The sequence below is a fragment of the Triturus cristatus genome, chromosome 8 (genome assembly GCF_964204655.1).
Source record: "Triturus cristatus chromosome 8, aTriCri1.1, whole genome shotgun sequence".
NCBI lineage: Eukaryota > Metazoa > Chordata > Amphibia > Caudata > Salamandridae > Triturus > Triturus cristatus.
Genome location: NC_140591.1, coordinates 585451776 through 585472729, shown reverse-complemented (window position 1 = coordinate 585472729; position 20954 = coordinate 585451776).

Below are 20954 nucleotides of genomic sequence, written 5' to 3'. Positions count from 1 at the left end.
TATATCTGTCCAAATAGAGAGGTAGTAGAAGCTGATCATTGTTTCTTAAATCCCATACATTTTAGAAATGATGTGCTTATCGTGAAGGATCTGATGGCTCTTATTTATTCCCCGCCAAATGAATTTTTTGCAATAATTTATATACATTTTTGTAAATCTTTTTTACCATTGTATTAGTATTTAATGTATTTATGGTCATTATGTACATTTACTAATATCAGTTTTTTAATATTCTTACTGTTGGCCTCAGTAGAGGTCTAACTCAATTATTAAATACTTGAAAATTACTTGGGATTTTGTACCTTAATAACTTTGCACCCATTTGACAAATGTCCGCAAAGCTGTGCAGATATGATGCCCCTGTTTCATTGTCCGAGTCCTTAAACAGCGTTTTGTCAAGGGGGTGCAAAGAAAACAGGCATTGGCATTGCCAATAGGTCTTGCCTTTGGGACCGTATAAGTGTTTAGCCAAGCAACAGTTGATATGGTTGCACCAAGGATATTATGCTGCATAACTAAATACTTATAAGGTCCCAAAGGCGAGACCTATTGGCTATGCCAATGCTTGAAAATGCCAAACCCTCCATTACACAGCCCCAACATAGAAACTGGCCAAAAATCACAAAACGAAAACAAAGAAAAACAGATTCTGGATCAGCATTACCATGAAAAACTGACCTGTTAGTTCTTGGGAGAGAATATTCGACTGATAATGTGCCAGTCTCCACCCACCATCAGCATTAATCATCGGCGTAAGAGGTGGGATGTGCAACTCACAGGATTCAATTGAGCAGGGACCGGAAACAGGGCTCAAGAACATAGTGAACATGCAACTGTCATTATAATGATTGTCAGTGTAGAAAATCCTATGTCAAATATCTGGATGGGAAAGTGCATTTGTAGTAGTAGCAAAATTTGAAAAAAAAAAAGTTTAGGGTTAGCCAACACACCTACCAGCACACCATGAGTATATACTCCCCAACACCATATCATCACGGTCTGCACTGAACACTGGCTCCAAAACAAGCACTTTGCCAATTTTTTTGTGAAGCAAACTACACCATGCAAATAAGTGCATAACTGAAAACTAAACTAAACCCTCGCAAGGAATAGGAACACAGTTCAATACAAAATCCTAAATGATGCCCTCACAACCATGTTACACTGTCATAACAAGAAAGAACAAGACAAAAAGCTTGTTCACAGACACCCAGACACACACATTCACACTCATGCAGGCATGAGCATATTCCCACATGCACAGTCAAATGCATGACAGCTGCGATATACAACCCACACACTGAAGGGCATCGTTCACTGAGACACTTGGAGAAAGTGCTATCGTAAAATATATGTGAGGGTCTATATAAAACCAGCACCTCGTCACGGGTTAGAAGCGCTATATAAATGCAGCTGCAATGGAATAAGATACAGTGTCATTCCCACCTCTGAATGACGTCAAGAGAGGGCACACCACCCATCAGTCCTACCAGTACCCAGAGGCACATGCTTACATGTGCCAAAAAGCCATCACTTCAACACCGCATAATCGACGCTGTACAACAGACAACCATATAGTTGGGTATAGTAATTTCACACCACACGATCCACCACAGGGAATCTCCAAAAGGGCCTATCAGGTGACACGTCCATGCAAAAAAAAAAAAAAACAACTCCAGAAGGAAAACAGAGTGCAGGAAATCATTGAGGCATCAAATCCTTCCTTCTAATGGCTCATGCAGCACGACCCACGGAAAACAGAGAGGGCGGAGCGAGTGAGTGGGCGAGGAGAGAGGCGCGCACATGTGTTTGCTGGCCTGGGAGTGGTGCGTGTGTGTATGCGTGCGCGCGCAGTCTGCTCTTTTTCGAAGCCCATACTTGTGCTTGTGGCATGCTGCTGTGCGCTCCCACAAGGCGTATGCCGCCACCAGCACGAGTATGTGCTTCGAAAAAGAGCTGAACGACGGCTAAAGGTCCTCCTATGCAGCGCATGCGCACTGCGTAGGCGAGACCTAAAAAGGGGGGTCACAAAATGGGCTTGAAATCCAATACATTTTCCATAAACGTTTGTATTTCGCATAGCAAGAAAACCATCATCTGGATCTTTGTTAAATGTGTTAGAATTACATAGTAGGGGATGTAGGTGATTCTGTGGGGTAGAGCAGCTAAGTACAGTAAGTAAATGTTAAGTTATAAGGTATTTTTGTAGCTATATCTGTACTTTTCCAAAACCTGAAGACAGCCATGTTATTTTATACAGCAGTTTCAGTGTGTTTTGCACTTTGTACTTTCACGTTGGTCTCTAGAGAGTACAGCGGTGCCATAAAAGTTATTTTTTTTAATACCCAATATATATTCATATTTACTTATGCTCCTGTGAGGTTGGCTGTTAGATGAGCCCATTACTACACGTGTGCACTTTGGATTTAGATATGGTGTAATAGGAGTTGGCAGATGTTATTAATGGAGATATTATTGCCAGTTGCGGTAAAATGTACACCATCTGCACGATATATGTAAGGTTTGGACAACAAAATTTAAGGTGATATATGGAAGACATGATGTTATTTCTTAGGAAGGCAGACACTGTTTTATTTATATGTATGAGACAAGCAGGAATGGTTACAGAAAGCACACAAAAATCCTTCTGACAAGAAGCATATACACTTTATTCCTACATTTCAAAACTCTAGGAGAAGTTATGCATTCCCTTCTTTTGAAAACACTACAGGTTGTTTGTTTGATGCCAACCCAAAAATAAAGCAACGATTTAAATATGGAAATGTCACAAATGGAAACAAACAACAAATGTACATTTATCTTTCAAAGATTTTTTTGAAATTCATGAAGCAAATATTTGTATCACAAAACCTTAACTACAAATTTATTGAACATGGAGAAATCCTTGTCATGAAATGCCGGATTAGAAAAAGAGTTATTTCTGTGCAAAAATAGCAGTGTTATTTTACAACTAATTTTAGATGCAGAACAAGCACTTTAAATCGAGCTAAGGGACATGTAGTAAAGTTTATACATTATAAAAGTAATCATGAGATTACATTTGATATTGTCCAATTTGACAATATTGAGGACCCCAAAAACATTGCAAGAGCAAAGGCAATATTTGTATGAATGAAAGGCTTATATATTTGAAGAGAGCAATTTCCTTAATATTTAGCTCATGCTTTTACAGTATATAAATCTCAAGGTTTAAGTTTGGATTTTGCATTAATTAACATAGGCTCAATAGTTTTTAAAGAGGATATGGTATATGTTACTTTATCATATGTGAAGACTTTACAAGGACTATGTATTATATATTTTGATGAAACATAAATTAATCTAGACCCTTCTTGTGTATGTGAAGATAATCATTTAAGACAGATATATACTCCTTCTGTTGGTGAATGCGCAGTGGTGTGTAAACCTAAATCATATATGAAAAGGAAAGAAAGCTTTAGAACTAATGAGGCTTTGAAAATTGTTGAAACGTTTTTTAAAAAAAGAAGTAAGAGCACAACCTTGACATTTTAGGCTTTCAGTTTACTAATAAAAATGGTATTAACTGTTATAGTAATGTGACTGTTAAATTGCCTTTATGTTTACTTTTAGTGAAACACTTACTTTTGGAAAACACAGATAAGCCATTTTTTAAGACTGTAACTAATTGTATTCTCTAATTCAGTTCAACAAACAATTGCGCTAGTCTACAAGTGGTGCAGAATTTTAGTGGTTGTTTGTATAGTAACTTTTAATTTCTCAAAAAATGAGCAACAGAATGCTCAGGAATTTTGTATGGCTATTCTTGAAATAGTGGTAACCACACCCCGCTCTTTTTGCTACAAGCTACTATTGGGAACATGAATGTTTCCAGTGCTTAAATGATTCCTCAACAGTCAAGAAATTTGAAAGATTTGTATACCTTCCTGTTCCTGATTGTAAATCAATTTAATTCAAAAGCAATTATATATCACACTGTGCACTCTAACATTTGTTCTAATTATGAATGTCAAGTTGTCTCAACACTTTTCCTGAACTATAGTGAATGAGTATTTGCATGTAATGATACAAAGAAGTGCACCAGATAATACAAAAATTAATACCGTAATTAGAGATTTCACTGCTACTCAAATTTCCATATCTGAACGCACTTTCACTTGTCCTACAAATATTTTCCATCATAGAGAAAACACTATTTGTGGGCTTTTCACCATACATTTAACAAACAATGCCGGGTGGACTGAATGTGATGATACTATTTTACTTTTAAACACAGATTGCCCAGAAATTAAATGAACTGTTACCTTCTGATACCAACACCTAACATTTAATTTTAGGTCAGAAACTCAGCTTTTGTAAAATATGGAGTAGATATACTACATACTACCTACAGTAGATACGTCATTATGCGGCCTAGCATGGTTGATGACCTGTGAAGAAATCTACTGCTTTAGGTAAGAAATGTAGTTAGCTATTAGGAAGAGTTTTACAAATTAAGTGCAACTCACAGTTGGACAAGCACAGTATTAGCATGGGGTTTCTTACACTACATTTGATTTGTGCTTTTCCCCAGTGGTTAATGATGAACAAAATATAATGCTAAGCCGCATGTGTGATAAATGAGAGCATACATTAGTAACTTTCCTGTTACTTCCATCTGAACAACACTAAATAAAAACATTTAGTTTCAATACCTATGTATGTTAATTCATGTATATTAAATACTTCATGAGACTTACTGTTGACCTACCTTTTCCTTTACCTTTTTATTTTATAGAGTACTACCAGTACCTGTAAGGTAACAGTTATCAATAATCAGCACTTTATTGCAATGAATTTGAAAAGAGTTATAACAAAAACTTTTTTTTCTTCCTTTTGTGGGTTTTTTTTTCTCCAGAGACTGTATGTCAACGCGATCAACTGTAAAACAAGCAAAAAACATACCCAACAGGACAGCAAAATCCTGGGCCCAAAAAATGAAAATAAAAAACCCTATGGGTTTTGGGGAGGACAGCAGTGAGCAATGAAAAGGTTACGGTGAATATTTAAGTCACTCTCTCCTGCAACAGTAACTGTTTGACAGTATAGACACCAAGCCGCAGTCCTTGCATGCGGCTCTACAATGGTGCGCTGCTGCCGAAGCCAGCTGGCGGAATTGGCTGAAGTACGAGATTGTGGTCGTACTTTAGTGGCCATGCCGGAAATGGAAGGAACAGCAGCAGGTGGAACATCCTCAGGTCCAGCAGGGGTTCCCTCCTCGAGGTGCGTCAAATCCAACTCACTGCTCCTTTCTGGGCACACAAAAATGTTGGAACAGGTGCTTTCTCATTCCGGTTGTCCCTAAGGAGTACTGCTGTCCTGTTCCGTGTGAGATTGCTTTCTTGCACAAACAACAAGTCACCTGTCAGGCGTTCACTTACTTTCCCCCTGGTGGATTACTGAAAAATTGACAAACCACTGACTCCTTCAGCTGTTTCCGGCGTTCCTACTTCTGCTTTTCAAAAAACAATGGTTTCTTTTTCCTCCTTCAATGCATCTGAAGCAGCCGGTTGACTTCCTTCAGCCATGTCTGGAAAATATCCATCAACAAAGCAGAAGCAGTAGTAGTCCTGTTTGACTTTTAAACAGGTAAGAAGCACAACAAAAAATAAGTCAAAATAGAAATAAATGTTCTGTTGGCTGGAGAAAAAGAATTCCAGCCTATCAGAATCTTTGTTACTATACACCAGAGTTAGTACTATAGTACCGAAGAAACCCCTCAAAAAAAAATAACACTGATAATGCTGCATAATGTTACTTTACAACCCGTACCCTGGTTACTATTCAGGTAGAAAAACTGACATTAGTTTAGTTATAAATCAATTCTTTAAAAAACAATTGGGCTACAAAAGTCTACCCCAAATCTACCAAATAAAAAACAATGATAAAAAAAAGTTACCTTTTCGCATAACATTCAATACACTGTATTGCATAGGGACACAACTTTACAAATGTTTAACTTCTTAAAACCCCAGACATTCACACAAAAACAAAGATTACAACTTAGTTTTGGTTAGGGGTTATTGCCTTACAACAACAACATATTTAAACTACACAAACATTAGAAATACAATAGTTATAGTTTTTTTTTTAAAACTCATTTAAACATGATTTTTACAACTTATAGGACGTTCCACAATCTAACATGAAATATCTACATCAATGATATAGTGGAACAAATATAACTTGCCAATTATCTATGGTTTCCTCGACAAAAGAGGGCCCCTATTGAGCGGTATTTGAAGAAGGCAGTACAATGGGGAACAGAAACATCAATACAAGCAAAAGTGCCAACTCCATATACATTTATTAGGGTATGACTCCAACTATTCTGCTTGGAGAAACTCCACTTATTTATTTAAAGAACGCAGATTCATGAGTCAGACATTCTCAAAAAGTCATTTTATACCATCCTCAAGCCGTTGATGTGTGCCTTGCCGGCATACGTTAAGGATACCGGCCCCATGATCTCCAAATTAGAAGGGATTCCATTTTATCTACATACTGAGACACTAGTTACCATGGACATTGCAGCCCTTTATATGCACATACCACAGCAACAGGCATTGGAAGCTGTGAGGACTACAACTGACAGAGTAAGCGAAAATGAACATCATGACTTCATCCTACAATGCCTCGCCTTGGGATTTTTTTTTTTTATTTGATGGGACACTCTGCCAGCAAACTAAAGGTGTACTCATGGGAACCTCCTGTGCCACCAGTGTGGCAAACCTCTGTATGGGCATCTTTGAGGAGGACTTTATATACAAAGAAGTAGCCCCCTTTTATGAGAATATACATCAATGGGCTAGATATATCGATGATGTATTATTTATCTGGAGAGGGGAGGAGGAACAACTGGAAGAATTTCAACTGTGGATCAACCTCTGAGACCCCCACATGAGATTCACTCCCAAAAAGAGCAGAGAGAAGGTTGAGTTTCTTGGCATCCGGATTTCACATCAGAACCAGCGGTTTCAAGATTCCTTTTTCACCAAACCCACGGCAAGAAACACCTTGCTACATCTTAAAAGCTACCACCAACGCTGTCAGAAGCAAGGCATTCCATTCAGCCAGTTCCTAAGACTACACAGTAACTGAACCAACATGCAGGACTTCATTTCCATTTCAGAAGTATTGACAAACAAACTACTGTCCAGAGGCTGTACCAAATGTCTTTTGAGGGACTCTTTCAAGAGAGCGAAGTACTACAATAGGGAGTCCATGTTCCAGCAGAATATTAACAACAATGAAGACAAATAGGTATGTGTGGTTCGACACTGCAACCTAAACCAGAAAGTTAGACAAATTGTGAGATCACAATGGCATATTTTGAATACCAACTGTTCCTCTGGAAAACTACCTAAACGTCTTTCCCTTTAAACCAGGCCCAAGGCCAGTGCTATGCTGAAGATACACTTAGAATACAGTGAAAATACCTACATACATCAGGGTACACTATGGATTAGGGTACCCCTGTGATTGGCATGACCTCCCCTATAAGGCCCTAATACATAATAGGGCAGGTGGATCAAAACTACCTTTAAGTCCATAGTATATAATAGGGAATGTCAGTTTAGAGGCCAGCAGCCCTTTCTGTACTTGGGTGTGTGAACTGCTGAGGCCTGGGGTCAATTTAAAAGCAGCCATGTGTTGCAGGACTGCTTGTAACATGTACATTGTGCCCAAATTTGACTTTGGTGTTTGGGACACTTATGCACAAATAAACTACAATGTTTTGGCATATTATGTACCTTCAGGTTCTCCCCTAGGTGTCCCAGTGGACGTGGGTCAGGTATTTATAAGGAGGACCCTTATAAAATTAGTTTCAGATGCCTTAGGTTTAGTGACATATTTTTACATATCCAGAACCCTTAAAGTCTCCCATAGGTGTTCCGGAAGGGGGGGGGGGTGGGGGGGGGCAGGTGGAATCCTGTAGATATAGGCAGGGTCTTAATGAAAGATGTTTTATAAGCCCTGGTGTTGAAGAAATTTCCCAGTTCATTTTCCCCATAACAGATCCCCAGCAACATAAGTTAACATGGCAAGAAGTTATTTATTAATTCCCGCCAGAAGAATCTGAAAAATATAATTCAAGGACATACTAGAATGGTATTGATAGATCCAACAATATGTCATTGTTGAATTTACCATCAAATGCGCCGACAGGTAGTTATGAGACTTTCTTGACTGTAAACCAAAATTCAGCCTTTCAGTGATCTGTCCTGATTGTTCAGAGTTAAGTGCATTATCCAGACTGCTTTTATTGGGTGATAAGTAGCCCCTGGGATGAAAAAGTCATTCTGGTAGGAAAGGGCTCTGCTACATAGCCATGCCAGAGACAGGGGGGAGGTTAAACAATTATTTTTAATAGAAGGAGGAGACAGGCAGGAGAAACCAGTTTCATTTACACCCTTACTCTTTGGCCCCAGCCAGGTGGAAGGCTTAAGGAAGGAATGTGCAGAAGCCAGTGGGAGGGAGAATATGGAGATGTAGGTTGGTTTAGACAGTTCTTGCCTCTCTGCTAATATTTCAGTCATTTTGAATTTGGGAGCTATAGTGCTTTCTGGAAGACCATTGTGCCACATTTTGGAGGAAATAGTCATGCTCTGGCGTGTTGTCCTTCACCTCAGCGGGCAGAAGTGCCCTCCTGTGTGACCACAGAGAACACTGAATAAGTATTTGAGAGAGGCAGTACCTCTCAGATCTGCTGCTTGAAACTACAGAAGAAGGGTCCATGCTGGAAGTTTGATTTGCACCAACCAGGCTCTGCACTTTCACTGCGTCTGCTGCACAATCTGGAACTACAGCCCTGTGGATCAAATCTGCTTCAAAAGGACTAAAGAGTGGACTCCCTGTAAGCTACAGGTTAACAGAGCTCACGTGGACCATCACCAACAAGAATCCCCAGTCTGGACTACTACCAGTGGATTTGTAAGGGTTTTGTCCAAGTGGATTGTGGGAATTGAAGTACCAAACTTTCAGGGACCATCTTGGAGCTTCAAATAAACACCGTACTGATGGATCTGGATGGAGGGTTTTCTCTATCCATTATGATATTTGAGGATGTAAAAAAGCATATCAATGTGAAAATTATGTTTTTGCCAACAAAATTCCACTTACATACTACAGAAATCATCATACCTTTATACCATACAGTGGTTGAGATGTAACAGGAAGAGACATAGTTGAAGTCTGTGGTTCAGAAGTGCGGATTCAGTGACAGAAATTGAATTCAGCCATTGTAAGTGCTGGACTGGGAAAGTACTATGTGTAATACTGTGCAGAAAATTGAAGTAAACTTCAGCATTTTGGTGGTGGAGCCAAAGATGATGTTCAGTGAGGCGATAGATCTGGCCATGGGCTAGGCACAAAGAATACAGTTGCAAGTAAAACTATATACTTCATAAACTCAACAATTGGCAAAGCTTGGTCAGTACCATCTCAGATAATGGCCAGAGTGAAGGAAGAACTACAGAGGCTGGAACCACTAATGTGATAAATGTGGATCAGAGGGTTCCATGGCAATCAGAAGTTACTGGGCCAAAACTGTAACAACCAGGTTTCCTGGAGACCTTGAACTGCGCAGCCTCAAAGTGGAAACAAAATACCCATTTTAGCACTTGACTGTCAGGGTAAGGAGGCTTACTCATCAAGGTCCTAAGGGAAAAAGACATAACGTGATAGCCATCTTGAAAGTACAGAAAATAAACTTTCTAAACTTTGAAGTTGGCTAGGTACCATTATCGACATTGCCAATGTCGGTGCAAAAGCTTCCATTACTGGGAAACCCAATAGATGTGGGCAGCGGGAGGAAGGCGATGGGCAGCAAGAGAGGAATAGAGGAGGGGAGAGAAAGTAATAGGGATAGAAAAGTGGGGGTGAGGCGAAGAAGAAAAAAGAAGAGGAAGAAGGAAACAGAGAGCTCCACAAAGAGCCAGAGCCATGCTCGGTATTGGAGACAGGGAAAATAAATCATGACTGAGTAGTGCGAAAACATGATTGGAGGAAGAAAAGGAGTATGTGAAAGCACACTCATGCATGCTTGTATGTACAAAAAATAACAAGGAATAAAAGAATAAGAAATCAAAGAGCAGGACATTGAGTTTGGGGAAAACAATGTGGGGAGGTAGGCAAAGGAAGCAAGTTTGTGAAGCCCCTTGGATATGAGTCAGACTCCCAGTCAAATGTGATTTTTCCCTCCAAGCCTTGAAAGCTTGCTTTCTTTTGGTCTCCTTTGGGAGGATCCTGTCAGTGAATGTCTGTGAGAGGAAAGTAATTATTTTAAGGATATTTCCCCCCAGGAGAAGTCTAATCCCTCCGGATGTGTGTACTGTTTATGGGAAGATTGAAACTGCTAGACGGCCAGCAGAGTAATTCACCAGGCCCAGCAGTCTTTCCCTGTGGATGTTGAGGTCAAGTTGTGGTGATGTGGCTTACATTTTGTCTATCTTTTCTTGCATCTGCAGATGTGTATGGGAGAGTAGGGCAAGGTCATCTGCAAAGTCCAGGTCATTGAGCTGCATCAATGCTGTGTCCACTGGACCCCATTTCTTTTCCTTGCTGTGGATGTCTTCATGATCCAGTCTATGGCCAGCAGGAAGCGAAAATGTGAGAGCAAACAATCCTGGAGGATTCCTGTCCTCACTTCGAAGGCTTCCATGAGTTGTCCTCCATGGACTATTTTGCGGGTCATTCCCTCGTAAGAATTCCTGATGATTCTTATAAGTTTATCTGGTGGACGGGTTTCCAAAGAGTCTCCCAGTCTACTCTGTTGAATGCCTTCTCATAGTCGATGAAATTGATATAGAGGGGGGAGTTCTATTCCATCATGTGCTCAATCATGATGCATAGTGTTGCAGTCTGATCCGTGCAGGATCTATCTTTGTGGAAGCCAGCTTGCTTGTCTCATAACTAAGGGTTGACTTGTTCCTTCACTCTGTTCAGGATGATTAGCTTGAACACTTTGCCTGTGGTTGATAGAAAGGTAATCCCCCTGTAGTTTGCTCATTTACTCAGGTCATCTTTCTTGGGGATCTTGATCAGATATCCCTTCTTCCAGTCTGATATCACTTTTCCTCTTCTCGGATCCTTCCAAACATAGGGTAGAGCGTGTCTACTGATCCGTCACTTAATCCCTCTGGATTTTCCATTTCTTGGGCTACCTGGTTTATGGACTTCTGCCCGGAGTGAATCTTACTACCTGAGTCTCATACACTATAAACTGTGTTATAACACAGTGCTAACTACCAGTGTCTGCCTTTTAATATAAGGCTCACTACTGCACAGCTAGGATAAGCAACACTGGGCTGGTTGCAGTGAATATGTGCATACAACTGCATGCTTATGTGTGTGGGCTTCACTTGTGAGACTACCATCTAGGATAGCCTGATATCTGCCCACAGGTAGTCTGTCGCAGAAGCAACCCTTCAGGTATTGGTACTGACCTGTGCAAACTTATAATATGAATGGGGATTAATAGCGTGACTCTATATATTGAGAGTGCTCTACTGTACTATACATTATGGGTGAAATCTGCACAAAACTACATGTTTGCCATAGTTAGGTCTAGAAACAGGGGTGATGCACCAACATTATGATAAATCAGGATACCGAAAGCAGATCTGACATTAATTTATACCTAAGTGCATTCCTTGTAGCTGTTCAATATTAATCATTTTTCTCCCACTCAGCCCCTAATTAGATTTGGGCATTGAGCATTAGCCAGTAATTGGGCCTGCTCCTGGGAGAGGGGGTGGGGAAGGAATCTGCATGTGCTAATTACGTTTCCCACTGAACCTGGCCTTGGAAGGCTCAACCCCAAAGGAACAAAGGATGGTAGTGAGACCTCTTGAGTCAGTCACAGCTGAGACTACCATGTGACGCTTTGGAGGGAAGGGACTCCGCATTCATCTGTGGCAGGTAAGGGCAGGGCTAAGGCTCTCAGGGAAGGTTTTTGAAAGGAGCACTTGACAGTGCCATCTTGAAAATCCACAAAAATGGTATGCAGGAGTATTCAAGTATTTCTGACTTCAGTTATCACCCTGGAACTAAGATTTGTTTCTCCACGGCCAGTGGTGCTTGCACACCTACTTCCTTTGTGGGAAAGTAGAGGGATGGACTGCTGGAGAACCCTGGCGCATTCCCTGGATCTTCTGTGGATTTGCCCTACAGGAATGTGACCCCCAGAAGGAGGGGACCCTGACTATTACAGACCCAGGTGCTCTGCAAGTTCCTAATGAGGCCATGAAACATGAGGGTGCATGCTGGGAGGGCACTCTGCCTTGAGATCTTGGGGCTGCTGCTGTGGAAGGACCCGTGCCTAGCTTTCCCCGTGCAGTGAATGATTACAGGTATCAATGAATGTCATTATAAGACTTAATTACATTTTTCTGCTTTAACAAAATGACAAGCCTAGTAAGTATGCATTTTGATAGCTACATCCAATTGTATTGTGGTCCAGCATATGTAAGAGATATTGTGGTTATAGGGTTCAGCACACACTAGGGGTTTCAACTATTAGGAGGGTGTCACCATGGGTATTTCCACTAATTTGGAAATAAATGTATGGTATTGAGTAGAGTGTGCATAATGAAGTACTTATAAGTAAAAGCAATAACTGGACATTGATGTATTGGGTGTTATTTGCTGGGTGGCTGTGAACTGAGGTACTAGCCCACACCACTTCCTCCGAATAGACCTTGGAATGCTCTGCCTCGCTACCTTGAGAGAGTCTGGTGCTACAACGTGGGGTACTTGGTTCCCCCACAGAAGGGTGTGGACTTATTACTAAAGATGAACTCATTCTTCATAACTAATAGGCTGCTTTTTTACTGGTATGGTTATACCACACATATTTTAATTGATATTTCTGCACTATTATAGGTCATTATGAGTTTTGACATATGTAATGTTTGTATGTATATATGTGGTATTACTATAGTGCAAACCTAGCCAAAAGGCAGCAGAGGACTGTACATGGTTAAAGAGAAGCATAGATTCAATGAGTAAGAGGAGAGGAAGTTGGGTTGTGGATGGTAATGCATTGTGAAGAATATGCCTCCTTATTCGGCATGCCTCCACTCCGCATGCAATTACAACACGGTCATTGCAACAACCGCGTTGTAACAACGCATACCATTACCCCACAAGTCGTAACAACGACTTGCGGAAGGGGACGCTGGATGTTGGAATAGTATAATTTACTATTCCAACTCCAGTCTGTGTGGACAGTAGGGAAGGTGTTGGATTTTAATTCCAACACCTTCTCCCCCCTCTGCAAGTCGTTGTTTCGACTTGCGCGGTAATGGTATGCGTTGTTACAACATGTTTGTTGTAATGACCGCGTTGTAATTGCATGCGGGGTGACGGATTCGTTGTAAGGGCTGTTTTCTCATTGTGATAGAACGTTGTTTAAAGAGGTGAGTCTTCAACTCTTCCCTAAATTAGAGCAGGGTTGGGTCGGTCCTGATATATGCGGAATGTTGTTCCAGCTCCCGGGTGCATAGGTGGAAAGGGTTGCTGTCTGTTTTTTTATTTTTACATATCTTAGTCTGAAGTCTGATGGTGTCCTGACTGTGGGTGTGCTGAGATACATCAGAGAGGGTGAGCTTGTCTGCACAATAAGATGGGATACTGGTAATGATAGCTTCAGAAATGATGCAGCTGGTTTTGAAGATAGTGTGGGTTCGCAAGGGGAGCCAATAGAGTTCCATTAAGATGAGAGTGATGTGATCATATTTCTTCAAGCCCTGGATGAGACATGCTGTGGTGTATAGTATGCCCCTAATTGTGCCAGCGTGGAGTCTGGAAAGCCATGGCATAGGCCATTACCACCATCCAGATGTAAGAATAAGAGGTCTTGAAAAGCAGTTCTTTCTCAAAGAAATGCTTTAACATTCTTTAGAAGGGAGAACTAGTACCTGGCTGTCTCTGTGTTTCTTTGCAATGTGTTCCTTGAGGGTGAGGTTGAAGTCAATCCAAGTGACTTGGCATTCCGTGAAAGTCGAGGTTCGATGCCTTCAAGGATCATGGTATTGAGCCAGGTTTGTACTGTATCTTTATTGTTCTTGGCAAATAAGAATTTTATCTTGGGTGCTTTGAGCTTTAGGCAGCCACGGTCGGTAGTAGGAGTACCTGCAGGGCGGTGACGTAGGGAGGGGCAGGGTGGGGGGTAGTAAGCTATGGACTACAGAGGTTTACAGGTAAGTATACATATAAATTAATAAAACAAATTTCGTTGCGTGCACTGCATCTCCAAATACGATGCAGTACACACAACGAAATTCGTTTTATTAATTTATATGTTAATTTATCTGTAAACCTCCGTAATCCATGGTTTACTACCCCCCACCCTGCCCATCCCCCTCCCCACGTCTCCGCCCTGCAGGTACTCCTACTACCGTCCGTGGCTGGCTTTAGGTAGGCACTGGACATCCAGGTCTGAATGATGTGCAAGCAGAGTTTGAGGCATTGGATGCCTGAAGCAGAGGAATGTGGAATAAAATCTTACTAAATCAATATTACAGTACATATTTCTCTCGGTTTTTTCAAATTCCAGCCTGTTATCCACTCATAATTCCATGTGTTTTTACAGGTGGATATTTGCTGGAAATGGGAGGCAATTGTAACCCAGAATTGAACTTAAACAGGAGTTTTGTCCAAGTATAGTATTTACATCCCAAAATGTGCACTTCTCCTGGTCCAGGCCTACTTCATGATCTATTTTGACTTCTCTCCAAAGAACATATCTGTAATTTACAGTTATAGTTGAAAGCGTACAAAATGTAAACCTGACAACCTTAATTCACATATAGAGCAAATTGCAAAAAAGTGCGTTGTGAGAAAATCTGTCCAACAAAACGACTATCACAACTTTCTGTGAATCTACCCGATGCGGTGCATGACAGGGCATTTTATTGTTACTGGTAAAATGAAAGACTTGCATGCGTTCATGTTTGTTAGGAAATTCCTTCCTTAGGATCAAACGTCATTTCTGAAGACTAAAAAGCTGAACTACAGTTTGCAAGCGACAGTAAATTAGCTTGTCAGAATGATTGCCCGAGGAAAGTTTCCGCGCGTTATTCTGATATTCCTGGGCCATGAGAACATTTTATAACACTTCACCGCCACACTGAGTCAGCATTCTTGTTGATCACAGTGAAGGGGCAGCAAATGCGATGACGACTTGCAGGACAATCGGTGAGACCTTAGAGCGGAAGGGGGCCATTTAGAGAGTCACCATCCCACAATGACTGACTGGGAGAGGCCTCCAGCGGTGTCAATGAGATGCTAGAGAGAGCAAGGAGACTGTCTGAAGCACAGTGGGAGAATTGAAAAAATTATGAAGAAAACCTTAAAAAAAGATTACATGAAAGATTGCTTTCATCGTGTTACATTTAAGAGTCAATCAATCATTAGGCATAATCAAACAGCAAAACCCATCAAATAGGATCTACAGTTGATATGAATATAACATACTGACAAAAATAATTAAAAAGGGCTGCACAAATTGGGCGATTATTTAAAAAACTTGTGCACTCGTTAATTAAAATATCTCATTCCCTTAAAAGCCAGGTGAGTCTACCATCCTCCAGCCCCCGTCCTCCTAACTCCTATTATATTGTTATTTATTTATTTAGGAAGTTTTATAAAGCGCGAACATGACCAATATTGTTATTAGAGCGCGGTACAGTTACAGGATAATAACACAAGCAGTAACAGTAGCAAATGACAATAAGACAAAAGTAAGCGAGTGCAGGCAAACAGTGGAATCAAATTGGCATGCAAAATCACTAACTCATGGTCTATATCAGATTTATATATATATAGTCACTGTAAAAAAAAAAGTTTAAAGAGGTGTTATAGTTAGCTGAAACTGTCAGTTAAAACATATTGTTTTAAGTGAAGAAAACCACCGAAATTCGCCAGTTATAAATATCTCGAGTAACTATAACTTGTGCCCTAAAGCAAGTATAGTTTGTGCTCCCGCCATGTAGAGTGATGTTATCAATGATGAGGTCATTAGCAGGGCTTTGCAAGGCTTTCCAGGAAGGAGCTGAGCTCAATGAACTTGTTTTTTAGAAAGTTTCATGAAAATTCATCAAACTGAGCAAAGTTATTAGTAAACTAAAAAACGCTCTTCCTATGAAACGTGGTTCTAACTAGATCTACCAAGTGGGAATGGAATCGCCAGGGCCACGGTACTGCTCTGGCAGGAGGTCCACGCCCCCCCCAACTAGTGACTTGCAGCCTCGGGGATGGGGTCCCTGGGATCTCTTCAGGCTCGGGAAGGGTGGGGGGGGGCACGAGGCATCACTTTTGATGAATGTCACTTACTTTTTACTTGTATTCGCCCAAAGAATGGGTACAGTACGGGTAGGTCACTTATGGAGAGCTGGCTGCTGAACGTCATTGAACAATAGACCCTTTGGCAACCTTTGCTGTGAAGGGCAAAAGGCTAAGCAATTAGGGTGTTAGGTGGTCATGGAGATGTGGGTGCAGTGACTGGACATATGGCAAGCCTACTGCCAACCCTTACTGTAAGTTGGATGCAGTGTGTGGTTTAACACTAGGCCTTTCAAAAAACCTCCTCTGTGTATGTCCTAACTATGTGCATAGTGTGGGTTGGCCACTTGTGGAGTGGTGATTGGAGACCTGCCACAAGTTAAGGTCTGTGTCAAGCTTGTCCAACATATGGTTGAAAATTGTGTCCAGTGGAGGTTTGTTGCTTGTGGAGAGTTGGGTGTAGGGCCTTGCCGGAGCCTAGGCACTGAGTCCAAGTCCTGATGTGAATCGAATGCCTAAGTCTATGACTAGGGTGTCATGAGTGATGTCATCATTGGTCTCATTTAACATGTTATGAGTTATGTAATATGTGAGGTCGTAAGCAGTGCATGATAAGGGCATAAGTAAAATTAGTTCACTAAACTGGCACTTTTCTGTGGTTTTCGTGTTGTTTAAGATTAATTTGTGTCTCACTTGTCTACCAAAATGTCACTATTTTAAAATTAATGAGCTGTGAAGTGACTGTGATAATGGGCAGTCTGAGTAAACAGATGTGGAAAGGGGTGCTGTATCTATGGAGAAGTCACTCTCTTTATCTGTTTTAGCTGCTTAAAATACATATGCCTCAAATTACTAAATCCCCCACACCTCCACTCATATTTTTAACCCACTGGTGTCGTACTGCATTACCATCTCACTGCTAACTTACTTCAGTCTGCTCCTCAGGTTGGGTTTTAAATTCAACATCTCCTACTCCAACAAACTGCTATTCAGGAGTGCTTTAATTTTCTTTTGAATACAAAATATTAGCTCACTAGTTGTTCATTAGTACTCTATGGTGATGATACAGTTAATTACTAGGGAGTTAACTGACAGGCTTCTGCTGATGTTGGAAATACATGTTTCACTCTGCATGACAGAATGTTTTACTAAAATGCACGAAGAAGATATTTGAGAACTTCCATAAACACATTAAATGTGTCCTCATTTTAACTTTCTAAAGCACTAACCATCATTTTTGTGTCCAAAACCAACTCTATGTTCATTTACTGCAGTATCCTGTGTAGGAGATTCCTTTCAGTTTTATACCTTTGATACCATCACAAAGGTGTTCATGTGTGTCACACTTGTCATAAATACAGAATTTTACTGATCTAGTTATTAACTAGAACTCTGTAGTGATGCTTCAGTTGATCACTAGAGAGTTAAAGTACAGACTGCTGCTGGTGTTTGAAGTGCATGTTTCTCTTCACGTTTCAGAAGGTTTTGCTGGCGTTGATAAAGATATTTGAGAACTCATAGAAAATGTGCCCTCGTGCAAGTTTCCTACAGCATTAACCATAATTTCTATGACAACATGAACCCCCTCACCTCGTTCATTTCTAAAGGAAATTGTATTAATTGTACAGCTTAGGTTCCATTAAGATTGCATCCGGTGTGCCACACTTTGGTCAAAACAATTGAAATTTACTCCTGTAGTAATGCTACTTTAGAACACAGAGGAAATCAAAGCATACAGGAAACTGCTGCTGTTGGAAGTGCATGTTTTACTCAGAATATCAAAGTTTATTGCCACGTTACTGAGAAAATAGTGTGAATTTATAGAAAACGTACTCTCATTTTAGGTTTTGGAGCACCTTCCATAACCTCGTTGAAAAAAGCAAGAGAGAAAACCCTTTTCTCTCAAACATAGTTCATCAAACCCCTGCAGAGGGTCAGCATTCTTCACAGGGTAACATCTCATGAGAACTAACCTGAATTCCAAAAATAGGTAGCACACCAGCAGCACATGGATTATATAGTGACTAAAATCGGTTAGGTCCCTTTATGTGTGCTCCTTTCTGTGACCCTCAAAACATGGTATGGTACAATGCATTTCAATGAGGGCCATGTCCCTGACTTCTGTAGTGACCGTCACAACATGCTCATGTGGTGGCCACCCAATGAAGGGTGGGTCCCTTTGGGACGCCCCATCTGCCCCCACTTGCCCCTGGGACTCTGAGTGTGCTCTCCCTTCCCTCTACATGCCTTTTAATTAATTTTAAGTACACAGGGGACCAGGTACAAACATTTTGCTCATACTGGACCAGATTCACAAAGATATTTGCACACCTATGAAACATGTTGTGAGCAAATATAGGCGTTTTAGTGCAAAATCCCCTTCCTAATTCACAAAATCTACTACTACTAGTGCTATTCTGTCCTCATAGATGAGATTTACTGACATGGCAATTGTATCAGTATTGTGGAAGTTGTGAGTGAGCAAGTCTGCTCACAAGTATGGTTTGTGGGCTTTCCAGTGTGCCTGAACCAACAAGAGCTGGTGGAAACCCACAAACTTGCAAATGTGTATTATCTAACTTTAGGCAGGCAGTTTCACTCTAGAAAAACATTCGTAAATGTACTCCAATTAAGGGTAGAAGTGTGTCAATTTTCAGGTGAGAAGGGGGAAAGAATGTCTCCAAAATTAAGCGGCTGTAGAGAAACCATTAGTAAAATTTAGATCTGTGTACCTAATTTTCAAAATTCAAAGTGTCTGTGTAAGTTACATAGGAGTTGTGGAATCCATGTATGGAAAAAGTGAGTTCTGAATTCATATTAATGCCACGTGCACACCACTTATTTTTTATAACCCTTAGTGTGTGTAGCCTCCTCATGTCAAATATTACTCAACTGGAAGGATGGTAGAATGGGGGAATTTCACAAATAGAATTAATTTCCTTATTCGTCTTCATGAAAATATATTTACATGAAATGCCATATATGTGTACATCTATCCTACGAAACTGTGGTTTATTGAGCCGTTTTGACACATTTTCTCCATCACTCATGTCTGGATCTTTCAGGTGTAATTTGTGAAGTGTGGGGAATGCATGGGAAATAGCCATTACCAGGCGGCTGTTAAAACGCATAGCCTTTACCACGCATGAGTTACAACGCATGTTCTGTTACCACGCATAGCCTTTACCAGGCATTTTTTTGCAACGCATATGCCTTTACCACGCATGCCTTTACAACGAATTACATTGTAAAAGTATGTAAGATAGAGGTATATGTGTGGAACTAGTAGTAAGGGCATATGTGTGGTAAGGGTGGTGAAGGCTATAGGCATTGTTAGAGGAAACAAAGAGACACTTCTGCTTCCTCTTTATCATGTGCGCCATGACTCAGAAGAGCTGCCTGGTCATCGTGGAGAATTAAGGGGGATTGGGCCTGGGGTGGGAGATATGGTTTTTTGGCTTTGCGCTGGCAGTGGGTATTTTTTTACAAGGGCTGGGGGACAGGGGGGTAGCTTTTAGGGCTCAGAGCACGGGAACAGTATTTCTTACAAGGGCTGCTGGCCGGGGAGTCAAGCAGGGGTCGCTGTTAGGGCTCAGGGCAGGTGAGGGGTAGTTTTAAAAAGGGTGGGTCACTCAGGGGTCTGCTTTTAGGTCTCAAGGCAGGGGAGGGGACTTTTTTGCACGAGCTGGGGGTCGGGGGGCAGCCAAGAAGGGGTCTGCTTTTAGGGCTCAGGGCAGGGGGCAGGGAAAACCTTTACCACGCATATGCCTCTAACATTCATGCTTTTACGACAAAATTTGTTGTAAAGGGATGCATGGTAAAGGCATATTCATTGTGAAAAATGCATTGTAAAGGTTATGCATGGTAATGGTATTCATGTTGTAACTTATGCGTGGGAAAGGCATGCGTTGCAATGGAATATGTTGTATCGTCATACATCTGGAATGCATTCCAAATGTAATATCTGAAAAGGTACAATTGTGTGGGTGTTCAACTTGCTTTTAACATTTCCCAGCATCCACCTCTGAAACTCCCTGAAACAACCTGTTCTACTGGTAATGGTGAAAACTTTTGATTGTAGAAGCAGGGCATAGTTTGTGTGACTACTGATCATGTATGTAGCACCGCTGTGTGCATAGCTGTCTTTCTCAAATTTAAGCATGGATTGGGCCCACCACTCATGTGCAATTTTTTGGCAAGACCAGAGGCTTCAATGATGCTTCTCACCTTGCTGTATATGCTTTATATAGCAGCTTGTTTTTAAAGTGAACGTGAATCAACTACAATGACTAGAAAACCTGGAAAAAGAACTACCAACAGGGTTCTGGCTGGGACACCGAAGAAAGGGGGCTGAGGAGGCGAGGTCTGAATGCTGCATAAGGGTTGGATCGCTCTGTTAAACCTCACTCCCGCTGAGGGACTGCTATACTGTTCTTACCTATCCTTGCTCCTAATGGAGAGGCATCACTGCTGGACATGCTTACTTGACCACTGTGTGCATTATTGTTGAACTTCAGAGCAATGCCATGTTCTTATCCATGATGTTTTCACTCTGGCCTGTCTTCACTTTCATGTATTGTTTATTATTGTATTTATTTATGAAGTTGTATATAGCACGAATAAATAAA